Source organism: Saimiri boliviensis, chromosome 16, assembly GCF_048565385.1.
Source record: "Saimiri boliviensis isolate mSaiBol1 chromosome 16, mSaiBol1.pri, whole genome shotgun sequence".
NCBI classification, from domain to species: domain Eukaryota; kingdom Metazoa; phylum Chordata; class Mammalia; order Primates; family Cebidae; genus Saimiri; species Saimiri boliviensis.
In genome coordinates, this window is record NC_133464.1 from 34,349,118 (window position 1) to 34,374,601 (window position 25,484).

General features: G+C 36.5%; 1 long non-coding RNA gene across 1 annotated transcript in view; it reads right to left on the bottom strand.

The window, feature by feature from the left end:
- Positions 1 to 15,071: 15,071 nt before the first annotated feature.
- Positions 15,072 to 25,484, bottom strand: part of LOC141581610 (uncharacterized) — a 43,752-nt gene continuing 33,339 nt past the window's right edge. Inside the window, exons 4-5 of the long non-coding RNA XR_012514343.1 lie at positions 18,738 to 18,849; positions 15,072 to 17,437 (exon numbers count right to left, since the gene is read on the bottom strand). This is a non-coding gene — a long non-coding RNA (uncharacterized LOC141581610). The remainder of the gene's footprint in view (positions 17,438 to 18,737; positions 18,850 to 25,484) is intronic.

Genomic DNA, 25,484 nt, shown 5'->3' on the forward strand with positions numbered 1-25,484 from the left:
TTCTCAGCACTTATAAAGTCCTTTGTTTGATCATGCTTTCTGCTTGCTCACCTTTTATCCTAATCCTAACAGCTTTTTGTTTATTTATACCAATTTCCCTATAGGGAAGCATGGATTCCTTCACGTTCTTATTTTACCCATGATATTATTAGATGCTCTAGGTTTTTCAAAGTATGTTCCAGGGTAACTGACTGTCAACAGACAGAGCCCATTTCATCACAAAAAGTAAAGGAGAATCATCAGAGTTCTGAAAATTTCACCTTGACGTCTGTTGAGTCTTTCCCAACTAATCTCACTAGAATATTTTAAGACAATTATCTCCATATATTTAAAAAAATGTATATGTATTTGACAGACTCCACAGTATCTGGTTCAGTGATAGATATATACTAGATGTCACAAAGGATGTTGAATATATAAAAGAAGTCCACTCATAATAAGAATATGATAAGAATGGCTCCTCCCGAAGGATTTTATTATAAAAACTATAGGCATTTTTATCTTAATTTGGGTTAAAAAAACTCTCAATTCTTTATGGTATAACTTCTGACTTACAAAAAATTCTGGATTATTAGTAGCATTTAGGTTCTTTATAAATTTTTTGTAAAATACAATTCATTTGTTTTGAGTTACTCTAATGCCAACTGTTTACTAATAGTAGCAAAATCCATGCCATGAAAAAAAAAAATAAAACCTTGCTATTTTGAACAATACTATCTACTGATAGATTCTCTGCTGCTGAATGGGGATTTTGCAGGTAACAGAGTCAGTGATTTCCTTAATACAGATTCTGAAGAATGTGTAACTGTATTAACCACAAAAGAGGAAACTCACCATCAAGAGAAAACAAAACCTTAGGAGCTAGGCTTCCATCCCATTTCAAGCAGAGCAAATCTTATTTTTGATCATTTTATTGGGGTTCTAGGTAAAAGAGTTCTCCTACTAAACAAGGTACAACATTATCTGATTATTTTACCATTCCCATTTTATTCTGTAGATAAGACAACTAAGTCCCACACCTGGTCAGGGTCCTGCAGTTAGTGACTGAATAAGCACAATATCACATGCATTCTAACTTTCAACCCCCAAGTCATTTCATTACAACAACCTGCTTTCCCACTAAAAAAAATACATTTGAAACACAAATAATATGGACAAGGTGTACCATCAACCTTTCCAAAGTATTTTGGCTACACACTGACAATCAATGACAGCAGGGCAAACATGACTAATGCTCAGTTATCACCATGGAATCATTTACCAAAGATGAAGCTTGAAAAAAGGACCCACTTTCCCTCTATCATATGACCTTTTGATGACCCTCTGGCCTGATCCAAGGAATCAATAGGAAAATGCCCCTCAGATATCCTGGGACACTAAATGGAAAGAGCAAAGACACAATCTCACTTCCCAGATGCCTGAATCCCAATAAAAGGGACCAAGTGGCTTCTTGTGAGGTTGGAAACAAGACAGGTGGTAGTATTTTTATTTCAGGAAATAGAAAAGACTTCTGGAGTAAAGATACATTGCAAACACACTATCAAGTTAATACTTGTGAGTAAATACTCACGTGTACCCACTAGAATGGCTATAAATCAGACAATAACAAGTGTGGATGAAGATGTGAAGTTAGAAACTTCGTATGTTGCTGGTGGGTATGTTAAATGGTATAGCCACTTTGGAAAATAGTTTGACAGTGTCTTTAAAATTAGCACATAAATGTATATCATGACCAAGTAATTCTACTCCTAGCTATCTACTCAAGAGAAATGAATACATATGCTCACATAAAGAATTATACACAAGCTTTGTTTATGGCAACCTTGCTCATAATACCCCCAAACTAGAAATACCCCATATTTCTACCAGTTGGTGAATGGATAAATAAAATGTGATATATTCATGCAACAACATTTTATTCATCAACAAAAGAGAGTAAGTTACCAATAAATGGAATGCCATAAATGAAGCTTGAAAACATTATGCTACATCAAAGCCAGATACAAAATCCACAAAAGGCAAATCAATTCAGACAAAAGGTAAGTCGGTGGTTGGTTGTCTAAGGTTGATGTCAAATGGACACAGAATTATTTCTGGGGTAATGAGAATATTCTAAAAATGCATCACGACAATGATTGCAAAATTTTATAAATTTACTAAAAGTCACTAAATTGTATATTTAAGTCAAACAAATTTTATGGTATGTAAAAGAGACCACAATAAAGTTGATTTTAAACAAAGAAGAAAGCATTCACAGAGAATAAGTAAAGTGCAGACAGGTACCGCATACTGAAACTCCAGAACAGTGCCAGTGATGCAAGTCAGGCTTAAATCAATTTTAAGGTAAACTAGGCTAGAAAAAGCAAATGTTTTACTATCGAATTCTTCATGCGGAATTTTTAAACCAGAGTCCAAGGTAAGGTCAACACCTTACTTTCTCTTTATTGTGCACCTTGAGTAACAGTTGTGTGTAAACGGGAATTTTGTCCTGCCAGAAATCAGACCTGTTCTGAAGCTTCTTGAATAGCAGTGAGTCTTCTCACGTCTGTACACCGTAAATCTTGCTAAGCTCAAGCGCAACGCCAGGCAGTTTAAAATCATTTTTTGTGTGTGTTTTTGTTTGTTTGCTTGTTTGTTTGTTTATTCTAGTTTTCTGGCCGTAAGTAAAGGCCAGTTAAGTCCACACCCCAACCATGACCCTTGCCCAGCTTTCACACAAGAGCCCTAATCACCCAAGGGCCAAGTACCAGGCAATTAGGAATGGTCCCTATGCATTAGTCTGTTCTCAGGCTGATAATGAAGGCATACTTGCGACTGGGTAAAATTTATTAAGGAAAGAGATTTAAACGACTCACAGTTCTGTGTGACTGGGGAGGCCTCACAATCATGGCTGAAGCTGAACGAGGAACAAACTCGCGGCTTTCGCGGCAGGCAAAGGCGCTTGCGCAGAACTCCCCTTTACAAAGCCAGCAGATGTCGCGAGACTTACTCACTACCACGAGAACAGAGTGGGGGAAACTGCCGCGTGGTTCAAGTATCCACCTGGCCCGGCTCTTAACATGTGGGGATTATTACAATTTGAGGTGAGAGTTCAGTGGGGGCGCAGCTGAACCGTATTAATCAATCTAGATGCCTCAGAGCCTAAAATTGCTCAAATTAGCCAATCCACGGAGAGCCCAGAAACTTAGATAATCCCACCCCTTTGCCGTATGTAAGCTCCCTGGACAGCTCCAACTTCCCTGTTCCATAAAGCAATACACGTATGGCCCCGTCTAGCAGCCTTCTCTCCTTCAGAGTTGTATATAGCCAAGAGTTCTGCTTGTTATCCATCTGCATGTAACTGTGTTCTGTTCTGATATCAAAAGTTTCTCTAAATCATATAAAACCACAGAGCAGATGCCTGCCTGATGACTAAAGAAGGAGATATCTACATAAATCCTTTTATCATCAGGACGTTGGAATACACTTTTTCCAAAGCTTCTCATGGGCTAAGCACGTTCATTAAGTCAGTCTAACTGGTCTGGAAGTATCTGCCTTTAATTTTCTCTCCAATATCTAACAAGTCTCTCTAAAATATTTTATGTTCAAACACAAGGGCAAGTAACCACAGAACTGATTTTGACATAGATCCTAACACGCTTTTATTCTTTTTTTCTTTTTCTTTAAACACAGTAACTATTTTCCCAGGAATTTTGTTACATCCTTTTGACAAAAATGAAAAATCACTACTATTGAGGCAGTCCAGCTCACCTCTTTTCTAATACAACTAGATACATTGTATTTTCATGCTTATACAATCTGAAACTCAAGTTTTTAAAACCTGAGTTACAGACTTACAGACTGACAAAAATCATTCATTTCCTTCATGACTGCCTGGTGTACTTGCTCTTTAGAGGGACTTTGGAAATTTTAAAGTATTTGTACCCTGGCTGCCGTCTTTCTTCCAACGAGCTGAATGTTATGGTTACAAGGTATTGGTTGAGTAAGTAGCCTTTAGTGGCTCCAGATTTTCTTTTGTAAACTCTTATGTGCAGAAAATCAGCAGTGTGACGTATTCCAATGAAGAGGAATGCGCTGTTTATTCTGTTTTTAAGTTTGCCTGGCAGTTAACATCACTCTCCTCTCTCACAAGGCTGGCTTTTCAGATTGTTCACTTTTGCAGGAGATTCAACAAAACATGTAGGCAGTAAGATGTCTATCAGAAGTTTGTCTGGTGCTCCATCCCTTCCAATATCTACTCGCTGATTTGCAATTGTCCTCAACTACTTTCAGGCTAGCTTTCCAAACATTCACAGTGATTCTAGGAGCTAGGGGTTGAGACTGAATGTAAGGTATCTAATATAGCAAAGAATACCCAGTAGAAGTTAAAGATGTTAAAACCCATTCAAATAAGAATTCGACTTACAGAGATTTATTCTCTCCACCAGACAAAATTCATTTGCATTGTCATAAACAGGAATCATCTGCATGCCTATGGATGTCTAAAGACGCATTTAATTAAGTCATCAAATAAACTATCTGAAAAAAAAATTGCTGACTTGAGACTTAACTTGAGAGATAACTTGAGACTTAAAGCCCTGTAAGTTCTAAAATATCCCCTGTACTAGTCTGCAAAGTGCTAGAGATTTTTATACTGAGGTTATATTTTTAACATAATTATTATTAATATCTCCAGAATGTCCTTGCTAAATAGAATCACTATCAGGAAGAATAGAATATATTATTAACATAGATGAGTTTATAGAATTTTTTTTTGTGACAGAGAACAAATTCTGAAAGAACATGGCCTGGCCAGGCTAATTATCAAAAAAACTTTTTTGACAAGAGCAAATATTAAAAGGCCTTATTCCTGTATATACTATTTATTTGTACAAACACTAGAGTTTTACTATGACCAGGCCAGCTATAGTCAAAACTTGGTATAAACCAGCCATGCCTGGCGTAGACCCTGAAATAGTTATGGATATTCTACTTATACCAACTTTATTTCCACATGAGATTTGAAGTAGTACACACATATATATACACACACACACACACACACACACACAGCTGAAGAAGTTCATAGTTTAGAAATAAAAATATATCAAAAACCTTAAGAAAGTAAAAAAAAAATCCAGATCTATATCTTTTCTATGCATGGTGTAATTAAAACCTGAGTTATAGACTTACAGACTGACAAAAATCATCCATTTCCTACATGACTGCTTGTAATTGGTTATAAGCTGTCTAACATGCTGGTATGTCATTTTTTGGTACTAAATAGTAAACAAAATCTTAAGATTTCATCAAGAAAAAAAGTCTTCATGGGTTCTATGTTATGGGAAATTTTTCAAATGTAATATACTCAGAAGATATTAACTAATATAAAGGGCAAATCCTAAACAAGCTAAAAGCAACTTCAGAACGATGGCTCATATGATGGTGTTATATAGGGATCCCTGAAATGATGCTTTTTCAATATTTGTAAAAGAGCAATTCCCATGAACAACTACCACCATTCTGAATGAAGAGATAAATAGAATAACCATATACATGTACCTACTCCATCCCCTAAAAAAAGGTAAGTATCTACAAGCTCATGAAAATTTTGTAAATTACACTTTTAAAATGAAAAACATTTTGAAGTACATTTTGAGTAACTGCAAATTTTATCTGAGTCATCTTTTGCAACATCTTGACTTTAAGCTCATCCTCCACTCAGCAATCAATGTATGTTTTTCAACTTGGCATATGCAATGATAAATATCAATGTCATTGGTTTAAGAATTTACATCCTATTACTTAGCATGACTAAGTTGTCAGAACAGCCTTCATTTAAAGAGAGAAACTGTAATCTGTTTGACTAGTCTGCATTAAATATAAAATATAAAAAGAATGGTATCAGAGGAAAAAGTTAGCAGGCTATTCATGGCAATGACTCAGTATGCAATGCTGCTGAAAATGAGGTAGATTTCCTTGCAATATCCATTTCACAATAAAATCATCTTTGCTCTTTTCCTCTCAAATTTGTATGTGTTCTGTATTCTAGGATACAATTCTTAGATTTATGTATTTCATATTAGAAGACCCACACTTTTGGCTTTAGGGTATAGAGGTTCATGTTTTGTCTAGTCACCTTAAGTAGATTTGAGCCAAAGTTATTTACCTATCTCATCATAGACATTCATTGCAATCCTTGGTTATAACAGGATATTATTCAAATTCTTTTGAGCAGAAATCAAAAAGCTCAATGAAAATCAGAATTTGTCTTCATGGTATTTTATGGACTTTAATTTCCTTTTAATTCAGGTTTTTAAAAAATCATAAAACTTTAATCCAGTCCCTGTAACTGTGTTCATTTTTATAAAACATGGTTTTAGCCTCTTCATAGTAGACTATTGCAAATATAAGTAGAAAAATGCAACTTAAATACTGATATATGTTCATATAACAGATATTCATGTAATTCATACAATCATGCCCTTGAGGAACTAAAATGTAAACTAATTAAAATCATAGGGTTCAAAGCAGGGTCACAAGTTCTGTGGACAGGTGTCTGCTACTTCCCTGATTCAAAAGCCTATGTCATAGATGAGTACAAGTGCCAGAGGAGTGCAAACCTCTGAGGAAAATCCTGGCTCCACCTGTAAGCTCCACTTCTACTCAAGCACAGCAGTAATCGATCCTCCTATGGATTACAACTAAAAGATTAAATCTGGCATCCACTCAATATGACTGTCCTTTAAATCAACAAAGAATACCTGCTTTACCAAAATCAGAAAAAGACTTAAATTCCATCTAGCATTTGGTAAAGTTTCCAAATGAGAGTCAAGAAAGAATCTAGGAGACAGCTGATTCTGGCAAGCTCTTCTTTGGGAGCCCTCTTGCCTTGAACACCAACACTCTGGTTGCCTATTTACTCTGGGTCTCTTTAGTTTAGTTCAAGCTTCCACCCTAAATTACCAGGCACCCAGTCCCACTGGAATGTACCACAAGCACTGTCAGTCTCTGTCCTCAGTGATGATGAAGGGAAAACATCACTTCCCACAAATCCCAATCTAATTTTAACTTTTCCCAGTCCCCTTTTGAACATGCGCACGTGCGCGCGCGCGCGCACACACACACACACACACACACATACACACACATTTCTTCCTTCAAGTGACTCATACTGAGGAAATAGGTCTGGAGAACCCTGGAAGGACCATCTCTCAGCATTAACCCCATCAGCAGGATTAACCCCATTGAGCTTCCGCTGGCTCTGGTCAGCAAGTTGACCCCTGCTGCCCTTGATGTTAGCACTAGGGGTTGGGGTTTCTCCTAGCTGTTCTGAGGAAGACAGAGTGTCAGCAGTTGTCTCGCTGCAGCAGTTCTTGTTAATACACAGAGTTTTCCATATGTGCCCTGGTTCTTCAGCTGTCTCCTTAAAAACTACATCAACATCATTATTACTGAGAACTCACAGTGCAGTATCTGTCACAGTGGGAATTACAGTGGTGCATGTCTCTTTTGATGAAAGGATCTATTTAAGATGCAATTTATACTAGGGTTGCTATATCAGGACACTTCCCAAAATTTCCAGAAAAACTCCACTGATGGCAGAGGAAAGTGGATGTGTGACCTCCAAGGTTTTGAGGTTTAACGTGAAGTTGCATAGATTTAGGAAATTTTGCATACACAAATTGTTTGATGTCTCATATTTCAGCTTAAAAATATGTGTGATTTTTAACATTTATTTTCTAATATATTTACATTTATCTTGGTAAAAAATGTTTTTCTCCTCAATCCAATTCTTCAATCTGTTAGTCCAAAAATAGATGTCCTGTTTGTCTTTTGTCTTGCCCACTCATGGTTGTATTTCACTCCAGGGATGATGATGATAATAATGGCAATGATATGACAGTAATGATAAAAACAATTATCATGACAACAAAAATATTTAATAGCTAGTTTTTATTGAGTGATTACTGTGTGCCGGGAATTATACAAAGGCAAAGCTCTTGGGAAGCATTGTCTAATTTAATTTTTACAACAACCTTATTAGCTATTACAAGTATTATTCTCAGTTTGTAGATGAGCTAAATGAGGCACAAAAGAGTTAAGTAACTTGCCATTGACAAGCCATTAACTAAAAAGCAGAGGATTCACAATACCAATGCCCACAGAAGAGGAAATCATTGATTTATTTTTCGAATTCTTCATTAAGAGGATCTAACAGTTTCTTAACATGAATTCCAATGGGACAAGGTACCCAGAAATTTAGAAGGGCTCTTGAACCAATCAACAGAGACACAACCATAACTAGGTAACCGGAGTGATACCAAGAGGGCTATGTAAAGACAGAATTTGAGGAACTAAATAATGCCAAATAAATTTGTTTGATAAATTATTTCTCAACCCTCAGATGCTTGGTATCTTTATCATATGTGGATGGAAGTTATTCCATGAAAAAATTCTCTTTCTGGTACCTAAAGAGCAGATATTCTATATTGGTTACAATGAAAGCCACATGCCTTGAGGCACATGTGCCCCAGTAAGTATCACATTTGTGGAAGTCCACTGAGCTCCTTTTTCTTTATGTCCTAAAGCAGGACTCAGGTCTTTATTCTTTTATGTCTCGGAGGTAGCCTTTTCCCTTAGAGTTGCGTGTTCCACCTTTAACAGCATTCCCCAGGCAGTGGATGTATTTCAAGTAACTGAGAAACCTGGCCAAAGTTCAGCTAGATCTTCATAATTATCTGTTCATGGAACACTGAAGTACCTGTATAAATCAGGTCTCAGGAGTATACTTGGCCACTCTGTTACATGAGCTAGACATAGAAACTAATTCTAATGGGGTAACTGAGTAATATCTAAAACAGGTTAATAAGAAAAGATCTTCTCTCAGGTCTCCTCATTTCTTTAGCTGACCAAAAATATCTTCTCTGGCCTATTTTAAGGATATAGCCTCTGCCTTCATAATAGGTCTCTACAAGAAGTATTCATTTGAGTAGTGCACCAGAGTCTTTTTTAAGGCTTTGCTTAAAGCCATGAGTCAATACTGAAGCCCTTACATGAGTGTCAACCTAGAAAATTTCATTGAAACTTTTGCTGCAGAAATACATCATCTGTAAAGAACAGTTTGGTATGCTTCTTCATTCAGCAATTGGAAACTATGTAATTTTTTTCTTTTCTTTTTACTTTTTTTTTTTTTTTTTTTTTTTTTTGCATTAGTAGCCAGGAATTTTTTGAACTCAATTTAATGTCCAAATGAGGTAATACATTTATTTCAGGTGCTTGCTAGCATCTGTTTCAATACTGAAGTTTGTTTCAACCCTAGCTGCAAGTTAGAATCTTCAGTTTCAAAAATACCTGATGCTTGAGATAGAGTCCAGCCAGATTTAAGGGTGGGGCCAGGGAAATGGAATATTTCAAATGATCTTCAATATGATGCAAATGTAGAGGGAGAGTTAAGAACCATTTCTATGGATGTTGTAAATTTGTTTTAATTTCAGTTGTCTTATTTGCACACTAATTTACTTACATGAACTCAAATTCTTTTGAAAGAAAAGAACCATAATATATAAATGCACAGACCATCAATCTGGTTGAACACTGTTGAACAGACCTACATCTCACCAGTACATCTCAACTTTGGCTGCCAGTCTATCAACATCACTTGGGGAGCTGATAAAATCCTGATGCTTATACCATATTCCAAACCAATTAAATAGTAATATCCGAGGGTGAGACTGAAGCATTGATCACTTTTAAATCTCCTCAGAGGATTTCACCATGTAGCCAAGGCTGAAAACCAATGACCCATATTCTCTCCCCACTTCTTATCAGTGTCTTGAAATAAGCATGTTCATGGGAAAAAATGTTAAACAAATCGAATTTATATATTGTTTTAACCTAATCTTTTATGGCCCTTTTCTTCCTCAGCTGCTTAGCATCTACATCTTATTTCAAGCTTGCCCAAGAGGCACTTACCCGCCTTATTTCCCTTCTTGCTGCAGACCCACAGAAACTGCTCGTTATTCCTGTCTCTCAAAGTCTGACAGGCTAAGTCCGAGGACACTCACATACAGTAAAAGCCTCCTTGTTCTCATAAATTTTCTGAACGGTAATACAATTTTCATTCATTTTTTCCATATTTATTACCCCTCCTGATACCTTCTGGGGTAGGTTTTTAAACATCGAATCTAGGTGACTAAGCTTTAATTGGCTGATCGATTTTGCTATCAGTTCATTTATTGACTTCTTTATCAGTTGATTACTCAAAATTTCTAATTCCCTCATAGCTGAATATCAATATTGTTGACATTCTATTACTAGTATTGACCCAATTACATAGACTTTTTTGAATTTCCAAACTACAATAATACATCTACCTTGAACAATTAATTGCTTTTCAAACTCTACCTTATCACAGTGCAACCACTTGCCATTGTTTTTATATGAATAGAGCATAAATTAGTGTTTACCTGGGGGTTAAGTAAGAGATAGGAGCAAGAAAAGAGTGGGTGTGGCTACAGAAAGGAAACATGAGAGGCCGGGCGCCGTGGCTCACGTCTGTAATCCCAGCACTCTGGGAGGCCGAGGCGGGTGGATCACGAGGTCAAGAGATTGAGACCATCCTGGTCAACATGGTGAAACCCCGTCTTTACTAAAAATACAAAAATTAGCTGGGCATGGTGGCGCGTGCCTGTAGGCCCAGCTACTTGGGAGGCTGAGGAAGGAGAATTGCTTGAACCCAGGAGGCGGAGGTTGTGGTGAGCCGAGATCGCGCCATTGCACTCCAGCCTGGGTTACAAGAGCGAAACTCCGTCAAAAAAAAAAAAAAGAAAGAAAGAAAGAAAGAAAAAGAAAGGCAATATGAGGAACATTTCTGGTGATGAAAATGTTCTGTATCTTTTCTTTTTTCCTTTTTTTGTGTTGGGGTCTTATTCTGTCACTAGACTGGAGTGCTATGGGGTAATCATAGCTCACTTCAGCCTCAAATTCATGAGGTCAACCAATCACCCCTCCTTAGCCTTCTGACTATCCAGAACTACAGGAGAGAGCAACCACACTCATCTAATTTTTTAAAATTTTTTGCAGAGAGGGGATTTCGCAATGTTGCCCATGTTGGTCTCGAACTCCTGCCCTTAAGTGATCTTCATCCAGTCAGGCTCCCATTACAGTTATGAGCCACCATGCCTGGCCAAAAATATTCTTTATCTTGACTAAATCAATGTTAATATCTGTTTGCAATATTGTATTGTAGTTTTGCAAGATGTTACCATTGGGGGAAACTGGGTAAAGGGTACATAGCTTCTCTCTGCATGTGAATCTACAATTATGTCAAAGTAAAAAGGTTTTATAAATTTTTTTTTTTTTTTTTTTTTTTTTTTTTTTTTTTTTTTTTTTTTACTTTTTTGAGACAAGGTCTTACTCTGTCACTCAAACTGGAGCGCAACAGTGTGACCACAGCTCAATGCAGCCTCAACCTCCCAGGCTCAGGTGATCCTCTCACCCCAGCCTCCCAAGTAACTGGGATCACAGGCATAAACCACCATGCCCAACCAATTTTTGTATTTTTTGTGGAGACAAGGTTTTGCCATATTACACAGGCTGGTCTTGAACTCCTGGGCTCAAGTAATCCACCCATCTTGGCCTCCAAAAGTGTTGGAATTATAGGTATGAGCCACTGCACCTGGCCTCAAAATAAAAAGGTTTTAAAGTAAGTTCTGTGGCCTACAATCCCTGCATGGAGTCATCCCATCTTAACCCCTGCTTCACTTGGTCCTCTCTCACGCTTTACTTTCTACACTTAAGCAATGCAGCATCAAATAAATTATACTCATTCTCTCTGTCCTAAATGGCAGCACAAATGCACCAGTTTTCCCCACTTTCATCAACCATTCAGCTCTCCTTTTCATGTCATTTCATCTAGGAAGTGACCCAGTCACCCATACCATTGGTAGCTAAGTCAGAAGGATTGCCTGCATCAGTTACACTGGACCTAGGGTTGATCTTCTCAAGACAACACAGGGCTTGGTTCTGAGTTCAGAATGTCAATCCAGGTCTGTGACTCCCTCATGGTAACTTTTCCCTCAGAAGTCCATGTGTTCATTCCTTACATTTCAGCCATTATTTCTTCTTGATTTTTTTCTATTCTTGTCTCCCTCTCTATTATTTCTATTACATGCATGTTGGTGTGCTAAACAGTGCCTACATTTCTCTGTGACTCTGTTCATTTTTCTTATTATTTTTATCTGTTATTCAGATTACATAATTTCAATCAATCTATCTTCAAGGTAGTTTATTTTTCTTCTGCCAGTTCAAATTTACCATGAAGCAATTCTAATGAAGCTTTGATTTCAGTTGTACTTTTCAACATTTCTATTTGATTCTTTAAAAAAATTTTCTTTTTGTTGATATTCTCCATTAAATGAGACAATGCCATCATATCTTCCTTTACATTTTTAAGCATGATTTCCTTTAGTTTTTTGACCATTTTTATAATGAATGCTTTGAAGTTTTTGTCTGTCAAGTCCATGGGCATTTGGGGTAAACCTAATCTCCCCAGGGCTTATTATCGTTGTTGTTTGCTTATTTTTTGTTTATTAATGTGGCTATACTATTTTAGTGAAGTCTATTTCCCTTGTAACATGAAGCCTCAGACACTGATCCTCAGAGGGCAGTGCCTTGGGCATGGCAGAGTCACCTTGGGATGACAGTGTTTTTAGCTGAGCTCTTTCTGACTGTTTCCCTCTGATTCCTTTGTTAAGCTGTTTGCCTCTGTTGGTATCATACTCATCTGTTAGGTTTCACTAAGTGCTGACTGGTTGCTTTGTTGTTTAGACTACATGCTAGGCATGTATGTCTCCACAGTCTGATCCAATTAAATTCAAGCCACTTTGTAAAGGTAGTTATTGAGACCAGTCTTTGAGGTTTGTTCTCACCTCAGGAAAGCTCTTATTTGTCTTTTTCTCTAATTACCTCTGATAAAGTAGCTAGCCTATAGTTTCTTGTTGCTTTCATAAAGCTAACAGCTTCGTCTTAGTTGTTTACTAGCAAAATCGTCATTGTTTTTAAGAACACCTGTAGACCTGAACTTTCTCATATTTTGTCACAAATAAATCAGTTCTTTTGGGGAGATTGTCAGTGTTCTCAATGGTTACAGTCTGCTTCTCTACCTAGGCAAAATCTCTGAACCACCAGAGCTGAAGGTAGGGTTAGTGCCTGGTGCTGCCAAATGACATCCCTGCTTTGTAATTAGGGCATTCAGCAAAGCCTGCAGTCTCTTGTCTTCTCAGCTTGCCTCTCCTGATGTAGATTCTCCATCCTATGAATAAGCTGAGCCAAGGACAAAGGAGCCCCACCATGCCATGTGTGGTTTAGAACCTCCATCCCATGAGCTGGCCTGGGGAAGGTCAGCCTCCAACATCTCAGCCACACAAATATGCTGATGGCCTGACCCTCCTGGAGAAGACATTAAGCCCTTGACTGGGAGCTGGGGAAGGAGAGACATAAAGAAAGTCTTTTCTTTTTGGCTACACTCACCTAGGGTGGAACTTCTGACACAATGAGTTGGGGGAGAGGAAAGAAAGAGAACAGGTCATATCTCAAGTGCCACAGACTCTCACTGTGCTTTCTAAGATAGTAAATTTTCTTAAACAAGTGCATCTTCATTTTTTGTACGAAGATACATTTGTATCTTCTGTATGCCATTTCCAGATACTTTAATTATTTTTACCAGTTGTGGTTGTATCCCAGGGGAGCAGGATTGTGGTTCTTCCAACACTGCTGTTGCATAAGCCATTCAAGTTAGAGCTATCTCGATTCCTTTGAGAGGTTCCAGGATTGTGATTCCCAGAAGAGAAAGACTGAGATTCCTGATTCTTTTCCTTCCCTGAAGCTTCTTAGACCTGTATGCAAATTCCCAGTAACTTTGATACTATATACCAAGATACAAGAAGGGGCCTTTTCAAACCAAAAGTGAGCATATTTTTCTACCTTTCTCACAGAACAATATGTATTTATTCTCATTATTTTTCATAGCCAAAAATTTACGCTTTCTCCATAACAAAAACCTAGAGAAGTAACTTGTAATTGCCACTGTTAGATATAAACTGGCAGGCAATAATTAAACTGCAGGCTTTCTTGCTGAATTTTTTTCAGATTCCACATTATCAGTTGTGAAACCAGTGTGTGCCCAATAAATACTAGTTGGATGAACAGACATTGATTGTAAGAATTTCTTAGGACACTGATACACTTGATGCTTGGGGGAAAATTGACAATCCTCTTGGCCAACATCTGATTTGAAAGTAGCTTAAAAACTAGGCCATTCCTAGAAATTAATGCAATCTAAAATAGCTGTAAGGAGTCTGCTCTGTTATGTCCCCATGTTTTCCCTCCAATGCTTTCTCCATTTCTCCATCCCTCCTTTCCCCTCCAGGTGAAATCAAACTATCTCATATCAAGTTAATTCAAAGGTTAGCCTTGAAAAGAAAAACATTGCCCCATAACACTAGCCTGGAAAGAATAGAGAAAATGCTTCCATTTGCCTTGGTGATAGGATGGCCTTTATGGATTGATCATGCCTTTGACAAATTCACACCATATGATGGCTGAATCAATTTCTTTGTATAATTACCTCCTTTCTTGACCCATATTTCATGACCCTGGGCTTTGGTTGATCTTAGTTTCCAGGATCAAGATTATAACTAGATTTGCTGCATCTACGTACTTTAGATTTTATTCCATCTGATTGCTTCAGGAACAAATAGTTCCATCCTGAGGGAGATTGATACATGAGATTATCAACACTCAGCCGAGGTTTCATAATCATTGTACTGTGTCTTCAGAGAATATAATATGGAATTTTGCTTAGGAATGATTTCACTACTTTCTCAACACTGAGAACCAGCCCTAGTCCCCAGAAAGCTTCTGATATACATCAGAAGCAATATATATCATCCCTAGGGTTATTTTTATGCAATTATAATTCTTAGCATCTGAAAGGTAGAAACAGGGAACCATAAAAGAAAGTAATGAATATTAAAATATTAAACAAGCAGCATAACATGCAGTATTTATATTTTTTATTATTAAATTTGGTCACCTCTAAAAATGTCGATTTTTTTCCACTTAGAAAAAAGTGGAGTGAAGATCTAGGTTCTTGTGCTGCCCACAAAATAAAATGAAAGGAAAGGAATGAGGACTTTCAAGTCAAATTTATATCGTGAAAAAAGCCAACAAATGACCCCCAAAATATTAAATGTTACTGAAAATTACATTGCAAAAACTTGCTATACAGACCCTAAATTATCTGCCATTACATAGCACATTGCTTACTTTAAAATGACTTTACAATTCAACCGCCTTCACTAACAAGACTACTATTCTGATAAACTCTTGCACGGGAAGACAAAGTACAAATAACTTCATTGTTTTTTAAAGAAACTTTCCAAAAATTCATTTGCTCCAATAATAGGCTTCTCAACCATCCCTTATCAGAGTAAATACCCATCTCAGAACATTGGATTGTTCCACTAGGCTCATCAATCTTCTCTTCAAGACCACTTTGCAGCCCCTACCTCACTATGTCCACCAATTTGAAACTGTTTTGTTACACATTTTCCTCAGTCCTAATCAGCATTCTACCAGAAACATTTTATATTATTTTAAGAATAAGGTAATTCTCAGAAACATTTTATCTTATTCTGAGAGGCTACAAAGACTCCCAGAGACAGATCATCCCTTACTGAGGTAATAAATAACTTTGCTTTGCTTTGTTAATAGGTTATTTTGGTAGTCTTTTCAGAGATTAATGGAATCATTAACGAATACCACAAATTTTCAAATAAATTTACTTTATTACAAAATAATGATATTAAGTACATCCATTATTCTTATTTATGCAGTAGTTTTAAATATAACAACTCCCTAGTAAATGTTTTATTGAACTAAGTAGGCGAGTCTCACATAAAATCTTTAAAAAAAAATTATCTATTTACTTTTTACAAGCTGTAAAGTCTGCCACAAAACTATTGGAAGCTCTTCATGCCTTCGGGCTTGGGTTTTTAAAAATCTTTTTCTATTATAACTATATTTAAAAATTTGCAACTTTCCTAACTTTATTAACTTACAAAGTGAGCCAAAGTCTCTTTGCTTACAGAAGGTACACAAGGGCATTGGATTCACCTATAACATAATTCACAGCCTAGTAAGAACTTCTAACATAATTCACAGACTAGTAAGAACTTTTAGACATTTCTGATGTAATATAAATTTATAATACTGTTTGCTTCTAAAATTGAATGTTGAAAAACTTATTCTATTCCACAAGTTTGCTCTGTCCTCTAACTTTATTCTAAAATCACTTCAATTTCTACTAAGGCATTTCTGGAACAAATCTCATTAATTAGTGTTAAAGCATTCAAAGTGTAAATTAAGTATTCATGTATGAAAGATTGACAGGGTAGTTCCTTTTCTTGGGTTTGAGGGACTAATACATAACTTCCCTTTTTCTTGGCTGAGTTCCAAACCATTGGATAAGTAGATGCAAGCAATGGAAGTCAAAAATATAAGCTCTATGACTGATAAAGCTCTTAAAGAACAGGGGTTAAGTCTATTGGTGCAGTGGACTTTGTTAACAATGCAGATAAATGGTAGACCTCTCAGTTTTAGGTTTCAAGACAATAGTAACTGATTCTAAAGAGCACTAGGATAAAGAGATTGCTCTATCTTCATTCTGAATTTTGCCCATTTTCTCCCAATATCCTCAATCAGGTAAGTTACTTCGTTTCCCTTAGTAAAGACTGAGTAAGGGAATGGAGAAGACTGTTTACCCACAGAAAACCTCTTTATGTAAATATAAAGCCAAGGGAAATTAGCTTGTTCCTTAACACACAATACCTATACAATATGATTCCAGGAGTGGCAATAGGTAATTACCACTTGCTGTTCTACAAACTATTTCCTCTGCTGTTTGGGGTAGATGTCTAAAATATTCATCATCATACAAAGATTTTAAAATCAGTTAATATATCTCCAGAAATTTCTTATTCACTTAAAATATAATAGATATCATGAGATAATTTTTAAGGGTGAAATCATTAATCTTTTTCTAATATAAAATTATCATGTGCCAACAAATTTATTTAACTCATTAATTAATGGGGGAACCAGTAAGATGTTACAACGGGTTCAAAAAACATTTCAAAAAGCACATACATATAAGCAATCAAAAAACTGAAATGAATGTACAAATAGATTAAAAATTAGTTCATATTAACACAATAAAAATTGATCAAAGCTATGTGCATTTCTACAGACAAAAGTTACTTACATTAATATCAGTTTTCTATAACTTACGGTTGTAAATGCCCTTAAAGGAAACAGAATCTAGAAGCATTCACTAGACAGGATATCCAGCAATTTGGGGTACATTTCAAAGCCTTCCACAATATTTCCTGACATCCTATTAATGAGAAAAGCTAGTTAAGAGTTATCTCCACATATACATTAACACATTAGCATTTACTATTTCGCAATCAAAAATATGAGATGTGAAAAAAAGCTTTCAACATTTTTGATAAACCGCCATGATTTCCACATTTCCTCTGTATTCAGGTTGTCAGTGTCAGCCTGCAAACATCAGCTGAGGTTTATTATCTGGCCAAGAGGAAAGGAAAAGGGCAAGAGCTGAATATGGGATTCCTTTGGAGTTCTTATCTTCCTACAGGCAATCCTACGAAGAATTATCTGGCTCCTCATCTCTTCTCTTCTAAAAATATTCCTGAACCTATTGATTTTACTTCCTTATTCCTCCAGGGATTTGTTCTTAACACTGGAAAACAAACTTTTATACTCGGAGACCTCATGTCTATCAAAAGCCTACTTTTTACAAATCAAGTGTCTTGGCATTCAAGATTGTTTGCTTTGTTTTCAGTTCAAATCACTGTTTTAAAACCAAAGTTAGCAGTTTATCACTTCTTCTTGTCATCTCTGCTAAAATACTTGTAACACCTCTAAGGCGATAAATATTTCTGTCAGAAAAGGAAGAGATTTACTTACAAGGAAGTAAAAGACCTGTCCTAAGTGCAACATTGGATTAAAATTATATACCACCCTTCTAAATCTGCAAAAATTACATTTTACGGCTTTTTAACTCTAAGCCAAAAATATTTAGCACACGACCAGACCAATAAATATTTAAGATACTGAAACAACTACAAGGGGAATAAATACTATGCTAACAATTTTTAAAAACAGAAATAAAGTCTATGCAATTGTTAACTCTGGAGCATAATTGACACTTAGGTCTGCTAACATAAAAGGGAAATTTTATTGATTCAGATAGATGCCAGCTATCTTAATCTGCTACATTGCCCTTAGAAGAGAAAATCCTTGGATTTCTCCCTGAAAAAACATGATTTCTAGGCTAGGCTCATGTTCCTCGTTGTAAATATTTCATGTTTGGAAATACTACCTGAACTAACGGTGCTGACATTAGCAGACCCAGCTTTGATTCCTAATACCATCTAGTAGTTATTACTGACAATAACCACTACGACTTACAAAAACTTCTTATTTTCAACTGCCATTATGTCTAAGGCAGTCTGTGCAAAACAGTTGAGGTAAAACAGGAAGATGAAGTTTACAGCTTGAGGGAAGGAACAGCTGTTGGCTGTCTTGAGAAAGGAATTGAGTACAAAACACAAACTTCTGTTGATTATGCATGCAAGCATAAAAGATAAATGACTCGTGAAATGACTCACTTCATTTTCAAGTAAACTTTGTAGTTGTGGCTCCTCTTCTTCTATGTTAAATATTTAAGTTTACCTTTAATCATAAGCTGAGTCTGGACATCAAACCTTAAATTGTTTCAGCCTGCAACAAGAAGATATTAAACGCTTACTTCCAAAAATAACTACCTTAATTGCTGTAGTAAGACATAGATCTGGCAGCAAACCATTTGAAAATAAATACCGCATGGATCAAATCATCTAATTAGTTCAGACAAGCCATAAATGTGTTTTAATGGGCCAAAACTGTAAAATTGTTGGAGGTACTGCATAATTTCTTGGAGGGGGATTAATTGCTTTGCTTATTAATTTTGCTATTAATAATATTTACTTGTACACAGATAAGACTTGGAACTGTACACAATATGTAGTCAAGAAACCCTCAATTTTAATTTGAAAATAAAGAGTAGTTGTGATTAAATGCCTTTAAAGTATTTTCATTTTTCTATTTTTGTTAACTGTATTTTTCTTTCATTATTAAAAGCCTCCAAAAAAGAAGAGGAAAAATAAAAGAATAGTAAGAAAGGAGGAGGAAAGGCTGATAGAGAAGGAAAAAGGAAGAGAAGTAAAACAGGAAGAAAGTAGATGAGTTGACCGGTTGGGGTCATTGATGGGAAGAAATAGTAACTGACTCCAACTATCTTAAGCAAAAAGGAAATTTATAGGAAGCATATAGGTAGTTTGCAAATTAGTGAGGAAAACTTAGGATCTTGACACACAAAACCAAACCTTTACTGCTCAAAGACTTTTTGTCTATCAAAAAGCCTAGCTCTTTTTGAGAATTACTCACAGATTAGCAAGTAAAGCTTAGAATCCAGGTTTGGAAAAAACAGGATGAGGGCAGAAACTAATGGATGCCTCCTTTTAGGTGGGATAAATCAGTTCTAGTGACTGTCTATTTTTCCATCACTGTGTCTGGATATACATGTTAAAAGAGAATTTTAGACAAATTAAATTTAACAGAGTTTAATTGAGCAAGGAAAAAAAAAAAAAGGTTCACAAATCAGGCAGCCTCCAGAATCACAGCAGATTCATAGAGACTCCAGGGATGCCTTATGGTCAGAACAAATTTGTAGACAACAACAACAAAAAAGTAGTGACATGCAGAAAAATGGAAGTGAGGTACAGAAACAGCTGGATTGGTTACAGGTTGGCGTTTGCCTTCTTTGAACACAGTTTGAACAGTCAGCAGTGTATGAGTGGTTGAAGTATGGCTGCTGGGATTGGCTGACACTTAGCTATTGTTACAGAAGCATATGCGTAAGTTTGGTTTTTAGTCTTGTCTACCTGTTAAGTTAGGTTACGGTTTGTCCACAAGGACTCAAATATGGAAGTACAGAGGCTTTCGTGAACCACGTTTAGTTTTCTTTAACACAAATATTAAAGACAGAGGGTAGCACTAACCTAGTTTGGGTTAATGCTTACCCCTTAACCAAAGGGGATCTAGAGATGCTTTACCCATGGGGAGACTGGAGAAAGGCAAGAAGACAAAACTAGCAAAGACATGAGAGTGAGGAATATGCAAAGAAGAGGAAAACTCAGTGCAAAAACAATCAGTAAATGCTTTAAGCATTCTTTGCATACAGCCAATGCATTAAAGCTTTTGGGTGGTGAGATGGGTAGGGTTTTGATGAGAATGACTGAAGGGTAAGCACAGGCTGATATTTCTAAGGAAACGGATCAGTAAATGATTTTTCTTCAGAATAATTTCTGAATAGTGACCTGAATAAAAGATTCACTTTCTCATTTAAAACTCAGTCTTGAAATTGATTTATATATGACTAATTCAGAGTATTGTGTATAGAAAATCAATCTGAATTATGAATTATGTTTCAAAAATGTACTTGTTTTGTTCATTTAAACACAGCAATTGAATTAAACATTAACAAATTTACAGTTTATAGAACTCAGCCAGAAATAATTTTATTAATAGGTCATTTAAAAACATACAAATAAATTATATTGAATATATAGAGTTTAATCTAAAATAGTGTAATTCTAAAATAGCTTTTTTTAATCTAAAGAGTCTATTAGCATTTTTCATTGCCTTATTTATTCTTTTTTTAGATATTATGCAAATGTAAACTCCAACACAACCTAGATAAAATTTTCATGGAGAGTTAGTAGAATCCTCCAGATTAAAAAGGTTCTACATTATTTTAACATGTTAAAAATTCTACTGAAAGATGATAAGAATGTAACCAAACTCTCCTAAACTTACATTGAAACCTTGTTTTAATGTAAGTTTACAACAGTCCGGAAGCAATTATTTGTTTCTTTTCTAAAATTCAGCTTCAAGTATTTGAATCTTAGCAAAGTAATTTTCAGGAAGACAGGACCAGAATAATAGTAAGACAAGAATGAAAGGGAAAATTACTTTGAAGGAGCTCAAATAATCAACATCACTCAGGAGTTACTTCAACAGAAGATGTATGGGAATTATGGGCAAGCCAAAGAAATAGAAATTGCAGATCTATAATCTGAACAAGAAAAGAAAACCGACATCATAAATAAAAAGTAATGGTATTTTAAACTGTACAGTTTGTTTCTTATGACTAGTTAATGAACATGTGTCACCAAGCTTTTTAAAATACAGCCTAAGGGCCGGGTGCGGTGGTTCAAGCCTGTAATCCCAGCACTTTGGGAGGCCGAGGCGGGTGGATCACGAGGTGGAGAGCTCGAGACCATCCTGGTCAACATGGTGAAACCCCGTCTCTACTAAAAATACAAAAAATTAGCTGGGCATGGTGGCACATGCCTGTAATCCCAGCTACTCAGGAGGCTGAGGCAGGAGAATTGCTTGAACCCAGGAGGCGGAGGTTGCGGTGAGCCGAGACCACGCCATTGCACTCCAGCCTGGGTAACAAGAGCGAAACTCCGTCTCAAAAAAAAAAAAAACCAAAAAACAAACAACAACAACCAAAAAAAAACAGCCTAAGCACACCAAAGCATCAATGTAAACTTCCCATCCACTTAAAATCTCGAACCTAGCAGATGGTGCTAAAATAAACAATGATATAACAGTGACAGGCCTTTCTCTGTAAAGCCTAACTATGTTCATCATCCAAACGTGGTTAGGTGATTTACTTTCTGATGGCAACGCAAAACCCCTGGATCTCCTTCATATTCATTCTACCCATGCTATGAAAATGCTGTTCTTCTCTGACAGTGAAATCTGTTTTCATTCTCATTCCTTATCGCTCGTTTTGAAAACTTTTAGTCTCAAAGGCACTGCAATGAGAAGCCTACACCCAATGCTTTGCTCAAAAGCAGTAACCAAACATGAATGCTCTGCCTTGGTGGGCAGCTATTTGGCTACTTGGATGTTAGCTATTTGTTGAGCCCTACATTGCAGGCCTGTTCTATTTATTATGCATCTTGGGTTCAATGCCTAGTGACAATGAACTTTTCAAGGGCCTACAAAAGTGTTTGAGACCTGAAAAAAAAAAACATGAATACCAAAATACAAAAAGAAAAACAATAGTTGAGGTAATAAATGTTAAAGTAAATATCTACACAAACTATCCAATTTAATCAATCATTCAAGTAAATTGATAGGCATAAAAATTGTATCACATTTGCAAAAACTTGCACATTAGGTTTTGGAACTTCCCCTGTTCATACCACTTCCTGACAATGCTCAATGATTGGTCAAGAAATATTGGCCAATTATAAATTAAATGTGTTGTTTATAGCCAAGTAATTGTAAGCTGTTTAAAATGTTTTACTAGAAAAATAATTAATTTGGTATGAGTGCACTGAAATGCATTTCCAATAATATGACAAGATGACTTCAAAAGTACAATGCTTATGAATCAACTCAAGCCTGTTCAATCAGAGCTGAAGGCTTTAGAAGTACAAGATGAAGAATACATCTCCTAACCTCCCAAGCTGCTACCAAATCTAAGAAGTGACCGACAGAGAAACAGCAAAAGGATTTGCAGGTGAGAGAGGAGAGAGAGGATCAGGAAAAATAATAATGGGTACAAGGCTTAATACCTGGGTAGTGAAATAATCTGTACAGTAAACTCTGATGACCCAAGTCTACCAATGTAAAAAGCCTGCCCAAGTATCCTTGAACTTAAACTAAAAGATAATTTTTTAAAAAAGGATTCACAATGCAGAGGTAGGCACAGGTCTTGTGGCTGTGCATAAGCACTCCCCCCACCTACCACCCCTAAACATCCACACACACACTGGGAGGATGATGGCGACATAAGACGTTATCCTTAAAAAGCACCTGCCCTAACCTATCAATCCCATTAACAAAATATTTTGGAATTTTAATCTAGCTCTGAAAATATTAAATTGATATAAATATGAGTCAAATATTATCATAAAACATACAGGATACAGTAGCAGTTCTTCATGTTTGTTTCATGCCCCAAAATACATGAATGATGACTTCTTGCATTTCATTCTTTCATCATCGGTTCATGTGTATTGACCTATGTGAAGTAAACCTATTCTGGAAACATCTATTTGACATTCTCCTGTGATTTTGAGGATACCCCTGGAAATATTAAAGAATAAAGCTAATAAACCTGCAGGCTTCTTTTTTAAACATGATATTCACAAAGCAACATTGCTTTTTAAAGGATCCAAACATAGGTAAAATCAATGGAATTGTTGAAGCTCTAGTTCTTTCTCCTCATTCAGAAAAAGAAGGAAAGCTAGTGACTGACATCACATTCATAATTCTTTTATTGTAAATAATTTCCAAACACGTGTATTCAATTTTTATCACCAACATATCACTTAACACTTTTTCCTCCTACTCTCAATTCTAAGAATGATTGGCTATTAGATCAGAAGGTGAGGTTCAGAGTTTATTAGACTAAGAGGAAGGAGGGCAAGAGTAGCCAACTGACTCTTAAGTGTTCCTAAGAACTAAGCCATACTCACTACTCACAGGCAACCTGGGCGACAGGGAGAGTCCCATTGAAAAGAAAATAAGTGAGGGTCAGGCATGGTGGCTCACACCTATAAGCCCAGCACTTTGGGCGGCCACAACAGAGGACCACTTGGGCCCAGGAGTTCAAGAGCAGTATGGGCAATATAGCAAGACTGTCTCTATGAAAACTAAAGAAAACAAAAGAAAAGAAAAGAAAAGAAGAAAACATTAGCTGGGCACTGTGGTATGTACCTGTAGTCCCAGCTATTATGGAGGCATGAGCAAGCGAATTGTTTGAGGTCAGGAGGCCCAGTCTGCACTGAGCTATGATCAAGCACTACACTCCAGCCTTGGCAACAGAAGGAGACCCCACCTCAAAGAAAAATAAAGAAAAGAAGCGAGAAAGCCAGAGAGGATGAGGAAAAAAGAAATAGGGAAAATACGAATATTCATTGCTTTATGAATATCATATTTAAAAAAGAAGTCTGAAGGTCTATTAGCTTTATTCTTCAATTTTTTCAGGAAAATCCTCCAAATCACAAGAAACCACCAAACAGAGGTAGGAGAATAAAAGAGAAGGAGGGAAATGAAAGGAGTCAAGGAAAGAGGTGCAGATTATTTGAACATTTCCAGAAACTCCGCAGCTCTGGAGTTTTCCATACGCCACCATCCCCCATCTTTTCCCTCCACTGCTAATGCATTTTGTAACCAAAGGCAAGAGGTAATAAACACTACTTCTCCCCTCCAAATTGTTGCAGATGATGTGAGAATAAATAAGGTAATAAATATCCAAGTGCACTGAATCCCTGATCTGAGGTAAATCCAAAGCCTTTCCCCAGCCCCACCCGCCCTTCTTTTCCAACTTATTTAAAAGAGGGATAAAACTACTTCTCGTCTTTGGTTTGGGGGAGTGAGTGCTATCTGATACGATGATTCCTATTTTTGAGCCCAGCAACCATCATGAATAATCTGGTTAGTGTGTGTTTTTAAAGCAATGCTTGGCAGTCATAAAGCAAATGCATTAAGTCAGAACAATAGGTACATTGATCCCCTGAATATATTACTATTAGATTCAGAATTCTAGATGGTGTGGGGCTCAGAAAATGATACCCCAAAACAAATGCCTCAGAAGCAAAAGTCTCTCTCTGACTTCCTGCCCTCTTGTCCCTTGACCCCTATTCTCTGTCAAGGCAAGCTATAGGAACTAGAATCTCTTTTCCCCCAAAGTGATCATAGAATCCAGAAATCATTCTCACCAAAGTCAGCCATAAGACCTAGAAGTATTACTCTAACTTCCCCTCCTCCCACACCCACCACCCTTGTATCTAATAGCTGGCCATAAAGAAATGGAGACCCTCCTTTCAGAGGGGTTCTATTCTGTACATGGAATGTGCACAGAGTCCAAGAGAGACTGAACAGAGAGGTCTTGCTGAATTTCCCCGTTCAGTCTGTTGGCATTAGATCATACCACTTGCCCAATCATATCTCTATACAACTGTCCATACTTTATTGAACCTAACCATAAAAATGAATAATTTCCCCTGTATCTTTTAGTCTTCAAAGGTTCCATGTCACCTAAAACTACAATCAAATATCAAATTTCAAAAAATCAAATTTCTTATGCTCTTCTCTTGTTAACCTGTCTTTGTTGTAGGGGTGTCTGCCTTGATTCTTATGATAGGGAGTAAAGAGATCACTCCCTTTCCACTCCTACAATGAAGAGGAACTAGCAGGATATTTACTTCATTGAGCTCGAAAAAAGTGACTGAAAATGAAATTTCAACAGGCAACAAAAAGGGAGATTTTATCTGGCTTTCTTTTCCAAT